At 38.4% G+C, this 13,616-nt stretch overlaps 1 pseudogene; it reads right to left on the bottom strand.

Annotated features, from left to right (window-relative positions):
- Positions 1 to 13,616, bottom strand: part of LOC147280031 (TMV resistance protein N-like) — a 44,026-nt pseudogene that overhangs the window by 29,106 nt on the left and 1,304 nt on the right.

Raw genomic sequence — 13,616 nt, forward strand, 5'->3', positions numbered from 1 at the left:
AGGGGAGGAAGGAGGAGGGAGGGGCTGGGTAGGGAGGTGAAGTCGGGCAGAGGGGCTGTTTTTTTTTTTTTTTTGTCTTTTTTTTTTTCTATTGAATATAATTTTAATGGGTTTTTTTATTAATTTTTGTACATGTGGCTATTTTTAAATGTCAAGTCAATATTTTATGGTGGGGTCCACGTATGCCACGTCAGCGCTAACTCAGCAGATAACGGTCAGACTAACGGAAGTACTTAGTTGACGAAATATTGAAGTTGATGTACCCGAATGAAAGTTTTTGAACATGAGGTACCCAATTGACAAGTGATATATAGTTGAGGTATATATATATACAGGACGCTTCAGTTGCGGGATCCCGCATCCAGCCTATTTGCGGGAGAAGATTGCTGGCCGTTGGATCTCATTAAAAGAGATCCAACAGTGGAGGCTTTAACATATCTCTAACCCGCATAACCCACTTAACCCATCCCCCAACAGAGAAAACCCACACCTGAAGAAGAAAACCCACCCTTGCGCCCACGACCCAGCAACCGACCACCACCATCACCCAGCTCGCCGTCGACCCCCCCCCTTCCGACCTAAGCTTACCGGCGAACACACCAGGCGCCGGCCACCCTCCCGAGCTCACACTCTCCCCTCATTCTCTCTCTCGCCCCGTGTCTCTCTCTCTGCTCTCCCCCTCTGTGCGCAGCACCGGCCATCAACGCCGGCCTCCCCTCGCAGTCGCCACTCTCCGGTGACCTTCCCTCAGGCCGGCGACCTCGCCCAGCACTCCTCCAGCCAGCCCAGCCGCGCACACAGAAAACCCAAAAAACCAGCAGTTTGGCTCGCCTTTGTCTCGTCAGATTCTGACCAATTTCCAGCGCCAATCACCTCCATTTTTGGTGAGATTTCTTCCTCTTCCTTTGGGCTTTTATTTTCCTAACTGATATTGATTAGATTCGAGTATATAGGAATTTGAAAATTTTGGGTTTTGAAGCCATTCGGGTTGTTCTTAAATTTTCGGACTACAGGGCTATTTTGTTGATTTGAATAATAAATTCTATTCCTAGGAACCCCAATTGTGGTTTAAGATTGAAGGATTTGAGTGGGTTTGAGGAATTAGGCATTTCTTGGTTGAATTTAGAGTTGGGGCAGCCACCTTGGGTAGCACCCATAGTAACTCCGAACCCCCTACTGCCATTCGTGAAACTACGGATTATTTTGGGCATTTGTGCTTGGTATTGAAAGAGTTGCTGCATTGTTGGTTAGTCCTGTACAATTTTGGTTAGTCTTGTTGGTTGCTGAATTGTCTTGTACAATTCTATAATGTTTCTAAATTATATGAATCTGAAATCATGAACACTAGATGGATTGGATAGCTCCATGTATTCAATTTATTTGGGCTTTTATTCTTAGAATTTGGGGTTTTCAAAATGCAGGTGCAGTGAGTGCCTAACTTGTGGTTGCAATTTTTTTTTTTTGTGTGTGTGTGTAGATTTTAGTAGTTCTAAAATATCATTGCATAAAGTTCCCTCAGTTTGGTCTTCTCATTGAATGATAAGCATGGACAAAAGTGCATAATGGTAGCTGGTAATCAGTGAAATCCACAATGTCTAATCGTAGCGGAAGCAGTAGCAGTGAAGTTCAACATAGGCCAAGACAACAACAATGTGTGTGTGGCAGTGTTTTGGAGTTGAAAATGTCTAAAACAGATAGGAATCCAAACCGTCTGTTTTGGACATGCATGAATTGTGGGAAATTTATATGGGCTATTGAGAATTTAATTGATGACGTTCATGAATTAACAGTAAGATTTGATGTAATTGAGCAACAGCTTCGAACAATGAGAAATTTGAACGAGACTGTGATTCGATTATCTGCACAGGTAGCCCATATTTCAAGAAAAAATGTAGCCCTTGAGGAAGAACTCCAGAGGAGGAACCAAGCTAGATTTGGCTTTCTCATGAAAACTGTTGTACTACTTTTGATGTTTTTTATGTTTAAAGTTACTTTGTTGTAATGTTTATTCCTTTTGTAACAAGAACAAACTTGGTTGTATTATTACTTTGGAATGAGGTATTCAAATCCTTACTTTTGTAATGGTTATGTATGAATGATGGCCATGTGTGTTCTAAAAATTTGACAATGTTCTTGGTAGAATGATTATTGTATTAATTGGTATGAAGCTCTTTGTCTTTGTGTTGGAAGCCATAATCATTCAGTACAACCCACATAACTTTAAAATCACCAACCAAATTGGATTATGTTTGAAGAAAAGTTTAAACACAAGTACATTATCTCATTGCTCGAGAAACTATGCTCTGATCACTTTCATGTTTACTGTATGTAATCAAAATGCAAAAAGACAAACTTCGAATGAGTTGGAATGTCAAACTTAACATTTTTCAAATCAATATTTGTCCTAAAGCACCATAAATGGAGATACAAATAGTCCACTGCACCAACAGAACATATATTTGCATTTCTAGCGACTTCTTATTTCATACAATGGGTGGTTAGTCAGGGCAGATTAGGTATCGAGGGTGTATGTCAGAAGTCATATAGTATATATAGAAGGCATTCACATTTTGTCTGCATCTTCTGAAGTTTGTAAAACCAACAAAAAAATCTTCAACAGGAAAAACCCGAAGGGGTGCAGCAGGTCTTGGCGGAGCCACTTCTCAAAGAGAGCTTTCAATTGCTGCAGCTTCAAAAAAAGGAACAAATTGTTTGAGTCCTGCAGGAAGCCAATCATAATGCTTGGAGAAGTCTAAAATCCATGCGACCTTCACTATGTCAGCTCCAGTAGCTTGTATCTTTGCAACAAGATTACCAATTTCCTCAGCTGGCGGAGTATTCTGATAGTTGTGTGAAGAAACAATGATTTTGACTTTTTCTGGCTTCTTCCCTTCAATGGAACTGTAGAAGTCATTGGCTACCTTCAAGAGAAAAACTTGAAAGTCTTAGTGACTAGATTATCAGAACTGCCAACTTGAGTTCTGATTGACCAATTTTCTAAAAGCAAATTCCAACTTTTATTCTTTCATGCCGTTCTGTCTATGCTTTATGCTATTCAGTTTGTTGGTTATATATCATTAAAGGTTGCATATATGCAGTGGACATGAAGATTAAAATAAATAAATAAACATTTCAACTGTAACTACACAACTTTGTGAATTCCAATACATGATGCATACTTGGAGAGGAATTTTTGTCCCTACAAACAATCCTTGAAACCAATAACAGTAACCCATGGCCATCATCACACTCAAATTTTTAATGATAATGCCCCATTTAGTAGTGGAGATAACGCAGAAAAGAAAAGATGAAATTTAGGGTGTGAACCTTTCTACCGTTGAGAACCCACAAAATTGAGTTTCAAAGTGAGTTTTCAATATGAAGTAACTAAAACAACATAAACAAAACAATTAACTACTCTTGTCACCCTATATTTATTGAACTTTCTCAGCAACTAAAAGCATAACTTGAGATTTGGTATACATTATTCAGTCCCCTAGCCATAAAGGGCATAAGTTTGTACTCAAATTCTTGAACACTGCAATTTTGACTAGTATATATACTAAACAGATTTTATTAAACTAAATGATAAATCAATAGGTTCAATAATTACCTGTAAGTGACAAGAGTTGACAAAGGACAATGTTTGATCAATATTTCTAGATCTTGTCTTGGACTGAAGTTCTTCAAGAAGTCTAACCGAATCTCAACAAGGTCAGCACCGACTTCCTTAGCCTTTTGCATTTGGACCAGCATCTGATCAACTGATTCCGCCATTACTGGCGCGCAGATTAGTGTTGAATTTCTCCGAGTTCCATTGTTGGTTTGAAGATCCAAAGCAGCAAACTAGCAGTTCATCCAATGATTTCAAGAAAAATGAGCAAACAATTTACAGCAGGGTGATATTATACTAACTTTAACAACAACAAGGGAAAAAAAAATGATAGCCTAACTTTCTCACTTTGGTTTTGTGAATAGTACAAATGAAAGTAAAATAAAGCTTAAACACCTAAGCATATCCTAATTTTTCCACTGAATTTTCTTGGAAGGCAGAAAGAAAGATATCCTAATCTTAAACACCTAAGCATATCCTAACTTTCTCATTTTATGCTATAGTTTCTAAATCTTCCATAGGATAGTAGGCATAAATATTCAAGTACATGAAAAAGTAGGGAGATAACTTACCCTGTTGCTTCATGGCCAAATATCCGAGGAAAGATAGCCTGCAATATAACAGGGGGAAATGGAGTAGATGAAATACCAGCAGATGAAATATATTATAAGTTATTACTTTAAAATGTCTGTTATCAAGCATTTAAAACATTAAACACCAAAGATTTCATTATACAGACTACAAAGAACAATTGGAATCAGAAAATTCAAAGTGCTACTTAGTTAAACAACACTCCTAGAAAACCCTCTAGCCTTAAAAGCAGCTCCATGTTTTCGGCTGTTGTTCAGAAGTAAAGTGCGTTCCCTTTCCTTTTCTCGCTTCTCCCTTCTCAACTGTTCTTCCCTCAATTCTTCCAATGTCTTTTTTCCACTCTTGTTCTTCTTCTCCTCTTTGACCCCTCTGTGACCCCTCTTGAATGGATAGCAGAAAAAAGAAAACACAGCAGCCACTTATGGAAAACACAGCAGCCCATCATCCTGATAAAAAAAAAAAAAAAAAAAAAAGAGCAAGTACCATTACTAACAGCAGCCCATCATCCTGATATCAGTACGTTGAAGACCTACAACGCAATAAAAAATAACTCAAATCAACTAACAAAGTCTATATTACCTCTGACGAAGAGCTATCATCATCCAAGGCCTCAACTTGAGAGTCATTAGGCTTTTGGGGATCAGAAGACCTACCAAAAAATATAAAAAAACTCAAATTAATCAAACCAATCACCTACAATTAGACAAATAATGCAGCAACAACAAAAAAACTCAAAAATAGCAAATGAAGAATTAGTGGCAGAAAGGTACAACTTCATACCTATTTAATAGCAGTGGACAATTTCTTTTGTCATGAGACACTCCAGTTTTCCCACAACCATTACAGCGCCTACCATTTTCACGTCGCTTTCCTTTCGACTTTTCTTTTCCTTTCTTAAGTCTTTTTCCACTCCCTTTAAACTTAACTGGATCCGGCTCATTATAACTAGCATCACAAGTAACACTCGGTCTATTAGAAACTCCAACACAAGAGCCAGTACTACCAATATTTAAGATGGCCTCAATCTGCTCACTAACAGAATCCATGGCCTCACAAAATATTTGTCTTGCCTCATCATTTAATATGGCCTTATCAATCACATATGAGTATCGGTGGAATAAAGTACTACGTTTTTCAAGCAATGATTTGTCAATATTTATCTCCACACCAGAGTTGTCCACCACAACATCATCTTTAGCAGATCTAGTCCATCTCCTCAAAATGTATTGATCCGGCAAGATATGGAGTTGACGTACCTTATGTAAAAATGATAAAATATGGCTGCATGGAATTCCTGCACAGTCGAACATCTGACAGCTACATGATGCAAAGTCCAGAGACTTGTCATACATAATCTCCCGAACTCTCCCACTATGATCATCCATGTAACTTTTATAAATGCAATTAGTGACACTCTCTCTGATAAGCTCTGTGTTATAGTTGTAACTCTCCCACAACTCATCTTGAAACTTATAAAAATATTTGCGCGTGTAAATGTCAGCCATTTGCTTTTCCATCTTAATAGGGCACTTAAGTCTAGGCTTCTCAGTGATATCAGTGTGATCTGCCATAACCTCCTTTTGACGCTGTCGTAAAAGTCCCCTATTGAATTGAATCATGAAGTCCACCAAAGAATTGGTCTTGGCCACATATCCCTTGAAGAATGAGTGCCCACTTTCTGCTCGTTGACTACTAGACATGTCAGCTCCGAAAACATGGTTTACATAGGCTGGCACCCATTTAAATCTAATTTCATATAGTGATTGCAGCCACTTATTTTCTTTTAACCCACTTTTTTCAAGAATATCCTTCCACCTTGAGTCAAACTCATCTCTAGTCTCTGATGTCCAAACACAACGTTTGAAGTCATCCCAGTAATCAGTATATTTGACCGTGTCAAGTTTCTCGGAGAATTTATTTAGAATATGCCAGCTACAATATCTGTGATATGTGTTGGGGAGAGTTTCTCCAATTGCTTTTGTCATTGCTGGATCTTGATCAGTAATAATCATCTTAGGAGCATGACCTGGCATAACTTTCAAGAATTCTCTGAATAACCAATTGAATGAGTTTGTAGTCTCATCACTCAAGAATGCCCCAGATAAAATGATTGTCTGGCCATGATTGTTTACCCCCATCATTGGTGCGAATATCATCCCATACCTATTAGTGTTGTAGGTAGTGTCGAAGATAACCACATCACCATAGAAACCATATGCTTTCCTAGAATTTGCATCTGCCCAAAAACAATGAGTTATCTTCTGTTTGTCATCTGCTTTGATCTTGTAAGTGAATCCAGAATTTCTCTCTTGTTTCAACAGAAAATGGTCCCGTAACATGTTTCCATCATGCCCCTTCAACTCAGCACGCTTATCTCTGCGATAGTTGTACATATCTTGCATTGTACAACCAATGTTTTCAATTCCTCCTGATTGCACTCCAAAAATGTCAAATTGTCGATGAGGGGGTATGTTCACCATGCTTAGTTGTTCACTTAATGATTTTTGAGCACTTGAAAATCGACGACGAGACTTCATCAAGTGGCGTCTTCGTGGGCTTACCAAGGCATGGGTGTGAGCCTCATCAAAGATGGTGACTACAAATCCACCTACTTTCGACTTCACAATTATCAATCTCGCTTTACAACTTTCTCTTCCTACTCCACGACGCCTTTTTTCGGTACCTTTCAATTCTCTTGGGCCTTCTCCCTCTTTATTGCACACAAACTCCTTCCTTGTGATCTCATTATCCTTACCCTTCTTAGTTGAGTGACTTCGAATGTCAAATCCAACATTCTGTGCATATCTAGTGTAATAGTGTTCAGCTTCTTCAACTGTCTGAAATTGTTGACCTTTGAATGGCTTCAACTCATTGTTTTCTTCATCATTGGCATTACTTTCCAATGAATTTCCTTCTGACTCACTTTCCAATGGAGCTACCATCTCATTAGCTTCTACCATTACCATCTCATTAGCTTCTACAGCTACCATCTCATTAGCTTCTGCCATCACTGCACCTGCATTTTGAAAACCCCAAATTCTAAGAATAAAAGCCCAAATAAATTGAATACATGGAGCTATCCAATCCATCTAGTGTTCATGATTTCAGATTCATATAATTTAGAAACATTATAGAATTGTACAAGACAATTCAGCAACCAACAAGACTAACCAAAATTGTACAGGACTAACCAACAATGCAGCAACCAACAATGCAGCAACTCTTTCAATACCAAGCACAAATGCCCAAAATAATCCGTAGTTTCACGAATGGCAGTGGGGGGTTCGGAGTTACTATGGGTGCTACCCAAGGTGGCTGCCCCAACTCTAAATTCAACCAAGAAATGCCTAATTCCTCAAACCCACTCAAATCCTTCAATCTTAAACCACAATTGGGGTTCCTAGGAATAGAATTTATTATTCAAATCAACAAAATAGCCCTCTAGTCCGAAAATTTAAGAACAACCCGAATGGCTTCAAAACCCAAAATTTTCAAATTCCTATATACTCGAATCTAATCAATATCAGTTAGGAAAATAAAAGCCCAAAGGAAGAGGAAGAAATCTCACCAAAAATGGAGGTGATTGGCGCTGGAAATTGGTCAGAATCCGACGAGACAAAGGCGAGCCAAACTGCTGGTTTTCTGGGTTTTCTGTGCGCGCGGCTGGGCTGGCTGGAGGAGTGCTGGGCGAGGTCGCCGGCCTGAGGGAAGGTCACCGGAGAGTGGCGACTGCGAGGGGAGGCCGGCGTTGATGGCCGGTGCTGCGCACAGAGGGGGAGAGCAGAGAGAGAGACACGGGGCGAGAGAGAGAATGAGGGGAGAGTGTGAGCTCGGGAGGGTGGTCGGCGCCTGGTGTGTTCGCTGGTAAGCTTAGGTCGGAAGGGGGGGGTCGACGGCGAGCTGGGTGATGGTGGTGGTCGGTTGCTGGGTCGTGGGCGCAAGGGTGGGTTTTCTTCTTCAGGTGTGGGTTTTCTCTGTTGGGGGATGGGTTAAGTGGGTTATGCGGGTTAGAGATATGTTAAAGCCTCCACTGTTGGATCTCTTTTAATGAGATCCAACGGCCAGCAATCTTCTCCCGCAAATAGGCTGGATGCGGGATCCCGCAACTGAAGCCTCTTGTATATATATATATATATATATATATATGTAATTAACCCAAATTTTAATTAATCAAATTAAAACACATATAAACGGGTGTATATATATCACATATCTCCGATTCCCATGTCCCTCTCTATCGCTTGCAATAATAGCTTGACACATGTCCTCCCACTTAACAGCTATCTAACACTGTTAACCCATCTCTTTTCTTCTTCTTCATTCTTTCTTCTTGTGCAACACAGCACCAATGGTCACCAAACCCCCTCCGCCTTCCGAGATCGACGACCATCCCGCGCTCTTCCTCCTCCTCCTCCTCCTCCTCCACAGTCACCATACCGCCTCCGCCTTCCGAGATCGATGGTCATCCTGCGCTCTTCCTTCTCCTCCTCCACCGTCACCAAACCCCCTCACCGACCAAACCCGCCACTTCCTCCATCGATTCCGAGGAGAGCGGCGGCGGATGACGAGGATACTTAGTGGGTTTTGCTCCTCTCCTCGAGGTCTCTCTGTTGGTCTATGGTATTGAGCCAGATTCAAGCTAACTCAGAAATCCCCAAATTGAAGCCCCTACCACTTCGATTATCAGCGGTTCTGACCATTTCTTGTCATGATTGTGGTAACTGGTTATCCCATTCTTTAAGGCCTTCAATTTGTTGATTGAAATTCTGAGTTGGTGATTGATTTTAAAATCTTGATTTTGCAACAGGTTTTGCCGTGGGCGACAGATTGGGTGCATGTGAACTTCTGTTCTGACATGTTGAAACTCACATGGATTGATTCTTAGTGGGTTGATAGGTTGTTATATTTTTTTGTGTAAATTTGTTTGGGTCAGTTTCGGTTAGAGGTGGAAAACCAAACTTGTAACCATTGATCATCCCTTAAACCATCGTATCCGATTTTCCTTGATTGAAATTCTACGAGCGCTCGGCACGATTTTACTGAAATGCAGTCGCGCGTCCGCCAATGTATTTTTAGGGCATTTTGAGTTAAAAAAAAATAATATATATATATATATACAGGCTCCTTCTATTGAGGTATATCTCAACTTAGTTATGTTGAGGTATACCCTATTAGGGCCCACACGAGTCGTTTTGTGTTGATCTGAACCATTCAATTTTTACATCTTCATTGATAGATCATCATTGTAAAAAATTAGCCAAATCGGAAATCATTTACCTATCTAACTTTGATCAAATAAATGGACGAACCAAATATTTTCGATGAAACCGTTCATTTGTTTGATCAAAGTTAAATAGGCAAATGATTTCCGATTTGGCTAATTTTTTGCAAGAATAATCTATCAATGGAGATGTAAAAATTGAATGGTTTAGATCGACACAAAACGACTTGTGTGGGCCCCAACAAAGTCATACCTCAACATAACTAAGTTGAGATATACTTCAATAGAAGGAGCCTGTATATATATATATATATATATATATATATATATATATATGCTCACTTTTAAGTCTTCCTAAAAGTTTGTAGGAACATTTCAATAGTTTTCTTGAAGTTATTTGAGCAAACTATAAACTATAATTTATTACCTCAATTTGTCACATTTACACTACTTGGTACCATATGTTTAATTTTTGACTTTCCAATACCTCTACTTTAATCTCTTGGTAAATACTTAATTTATTAAATATAGCCACATGGACAAATAAAGTATAAAAAATTATAAAAATAAAATAGAAATAAATTATAAACAAAATTCTACAAATAAATTAAAGAAAACAACAAAAACTAAGAAAAACCACCCCCGCCCCCTAAACCAATCCCCAAAATCTCTCATCTTCACCCACCCCGGCCACCGAAATTCAAATAAAATTTAAAAATAATTAAAAGCAAGAACACCAAGAACAACAAGAAAAACAAGACACCAAAATGAAATCAAAGGCCTATCTTTTTTCTTTTTGTAGCTTACAGGATGATTTAAGAAAAAAAAACCAAAACAAAACAAAAGTTACTATAATGTTACATAAGAACCAAAAAAAAAGAGATTTGGCCATGCCGCTGTTGGCCATAACCATGACAATGGCAACCATACCTCGACCATCAATGTCGGCATCATCGTGCTCAGATGGTTGCAACCTACAAACTCCAAAACTTCTTTGAGCATCGTCCTAATTAAGTAGAAATCTCCTCGACCTAATTAAAAATGGGAATTAAGTAGAAACTCTTTAGGTTCTAAAACCAAATTGTTACTCGGTTTCTCGAAAGGTTTGAATGACTTAAGCTTACAAGGCAAGTCAAACCTATGACTTAAGATGGTTCACCTAGTGACTAAACTAGGGACCCGCCTCAAGATCTGACGACCCGACTTAACCCTAATAAAGTCAACGGTTTTCGTAAAGTTAGAATTTAGTGTAACGTTTTCTTGTCGGACTAGGGACTCCACTTACCTAAAGTGATCGTTGTGAGGTGGCGAATTAAGCGTGACTTGGACTCTAGTTACCGGAAAGTTGTCTTTTTTACTACAAATTTATTTTAACTAACTTTTGAAAATTTATTCCAACAATGTTCTCTATTTTAGCTAACCTCAAAATATTTATATTTTATTTAACCAAAAGCATCAACTAAATTATCAACAAAAGAAAAAAATAAAGCAAATTCTATGAGCTATTTTCTCTCTCCTTATAGTCACATTTATGTAACTAAAAAGTAAATCCTATAATAGGTAAGGTGATAGATAACTTGTTGGAGCAAGGTTTTAAGTCAAAATTAGTCAGAATAACTAAGGATAATAGTGTCACTATAATAACGCCACGTGGTGCATGTTACGGATCCGCGTGTTATAATATGGGTGGGCAATAGGTTTATAAATTTATGATTTAGAGTTTTAGATTTTAATGATTGTACACATGTTATAATTTTAATGTATTAGTCACACTGCCACGTGGTGTACGTCAAGGTCAGGTGGAAAAATATCTCAAGTAATGGTTTAGGAAATCTTGTAGGCCCCATTTGGTTGGCATAATAGGGGCTTCATAATGGGAAAGTAATTCAATTTCCATGTTAATTTGGTAAGTGTAACTATGGGAAAGTAACTCATTTCCCATGTTATTGATTAGAGAAAAAAACAAAAAAAAAAAAAAAAAAAACTTACCATAATGTTACATAGAAAAAAAAAAAACAGAGAGAGATTCGGTCGGCAATGCCACTGTTGGCCATAACCACAATGCTGGAAACCAAACCTCGCCCAGCAACACCATCGGCATCATCGTGCTCAAACAGTCGCGATCTACAAATCTCAAAAATTCTTTGAATGTCGCCCTAATTAAGTAGAAACCTCCTCAACCTAATTAAAAATGGGAATTTAGGTTCCAGAAACCAAATCGTGACTCAGGTTCTTGAATGGTCCGGAATGACTTGACCTTACGAGGCAAGTCAAACCTATGAACTGAGATGGTTCACCTAGTGACTAAACTAGGGATCCGCCTCAAGATTTGACAACCCGACCTAACCTTATTAAGCTCAATGGGTTATGTAAAGTTAGAATTTAGTGTAATGTTTTCTTGTCGAACTAGGGACTCTAGTTACCTGTAAGCTAGTGATTGTTGTGATATGGCGAAACGTGAATTGGACTCCAGTTGCCTGAAAGTGGTCGTTTTGACTACAAATTTATTTTGACTACCAACTTTTGAAAATTTATTCTAACAATGTTCACTATTTTAGCTAACCTCAAAATATTTTATATTTTATTTAACCAAAAGCATCAACTAAATGCTCAACAAAAGCAAAATATAAAGCAAATCCTATTAGCTATTTTCGCTCTCCTCCTAGCCACATTTATGTAACCAAAAAGTAAATCCTATAATAGTAAGGTAATAACTAACATGTTGGAGCAAGGTCTTAAGACAAAATTAGTCAGAATAACATGTACTAAGGATAATAGTGTGACCATAACGCAACGTGGTGTTACGGATCCACGTGTTATGATATGAGTGGACAACAAGTTTATAAATTTAGGATTTAGGGTTTTAGATTTTAATGATTGTATACATATTATAATTTTAATGGATTGGTCACACCGTCACGTGGTGTCACGGTGAGGTGGACAAATATCTGAAGTTATTGGTTTAGGAAATCTCGTAGGCCCCGTTTGGTTGGCGTAATTTGAGCTTCAAAATGGGAAAGTAATTCATTGCCCATGTTATTTTGGTAAGTGAAATCATGCATGGGAAATCATTTCCTACTCCATGGGAAAGTGATCCCCCAAAAGGGGGAAAATGAAACCTTCCAATTAAGAAACTTTGGTTTGCATTTCATTTCCCATATGAAAGCATTAATTACACATTTTTAAGACTAAATTTCCCCCATCAACATTTAAAAATATCAATTATGTCCAATTATTTTCCACGGAAAAGCATTAATTACCCACTTATAAGACTATGTATGATTGGAAAACTAATTAACATGGGAATGATTTTCTACGAATTCAATTCACGAACCAAACGGTGAGACGACGCCATAAATATTTCTATATTTCATTTTCAATATATTTGAATTTTTGGTGATTTATTGGAAAATTTCTAGAATTTCGGTGAATTTTTGGAAGTAGAAAAGACTTATTTTAATTTTCCACAATTCATTTTAAGGAAGTTGAAATTTTTTGGAAAACTGATGAAGTCAAATTTTTGTTTTCACTTAATAGGAATATAATACTCATCGAGAGATGTCCGTAGAATTTTTCGGGGTATTTTCTCAAGTCCCAAGCTATTTTTTTCGAATTTTAGAAGTTAGGAAAAATTTAGAAAAATAGGAAAGTAAAATTTGGAGCAGCGACACGTAGCACGATCTTAGAATTGATCACGTGCCAAACTAATGCATCAGACAGACGGTACTACACCGTCGCTAGGCCCGTTGATAGGAAGACACGTGGTGCCATCTTGAATGTCCACGCGAGGAGATCAAACAGCCCAGAATCATCCCCGCGTTAGATTGAGGGACCACGTGTCAGTTAAAAACGCTACAAGGCGTCTGGAGGCGTTGGCGCGTGTACCCTACGCGCCACATTTTATGCTCTCAGCTACAATAGTCGCCACATGTTGCCTTCTCTCATTCATATGTCCATGTGTTCTCGGATTGGCTCCTTTTGTGATGGTTCACCCGGGTCCACCCAGTGAGTCATTGAGTTGGCCGAGTCAACTCGCCAGTTTTTCCCTATAAATAGGTCCCTCGCTCTTTAGCTGTCATTTTCAGCGCATTTTTGAGTTCTTTCTAGAAATGAGAATATTTGATATTATAATACTCGAGAATTGGGTGTTTTCAAGATAAGTCTTGTTGTTACGTACTCGAGTTTTGGGTC

Source organism: Dryas octopetala, chromosome 7 (genome assembly GCF_963921425.1).
Source record: "Dryas octopetala chromosome 7, drDryOcto1.1, whole genome shotgun sequence".
In the NCBI taxonomy this organism is placed as follows: domain Eukaryota; kingdom Viridiplantae; phylum Streptophyta; class Magnoliopsida; order Rosales; family Rosaceae; genus Dryas; species Dryas octopetala.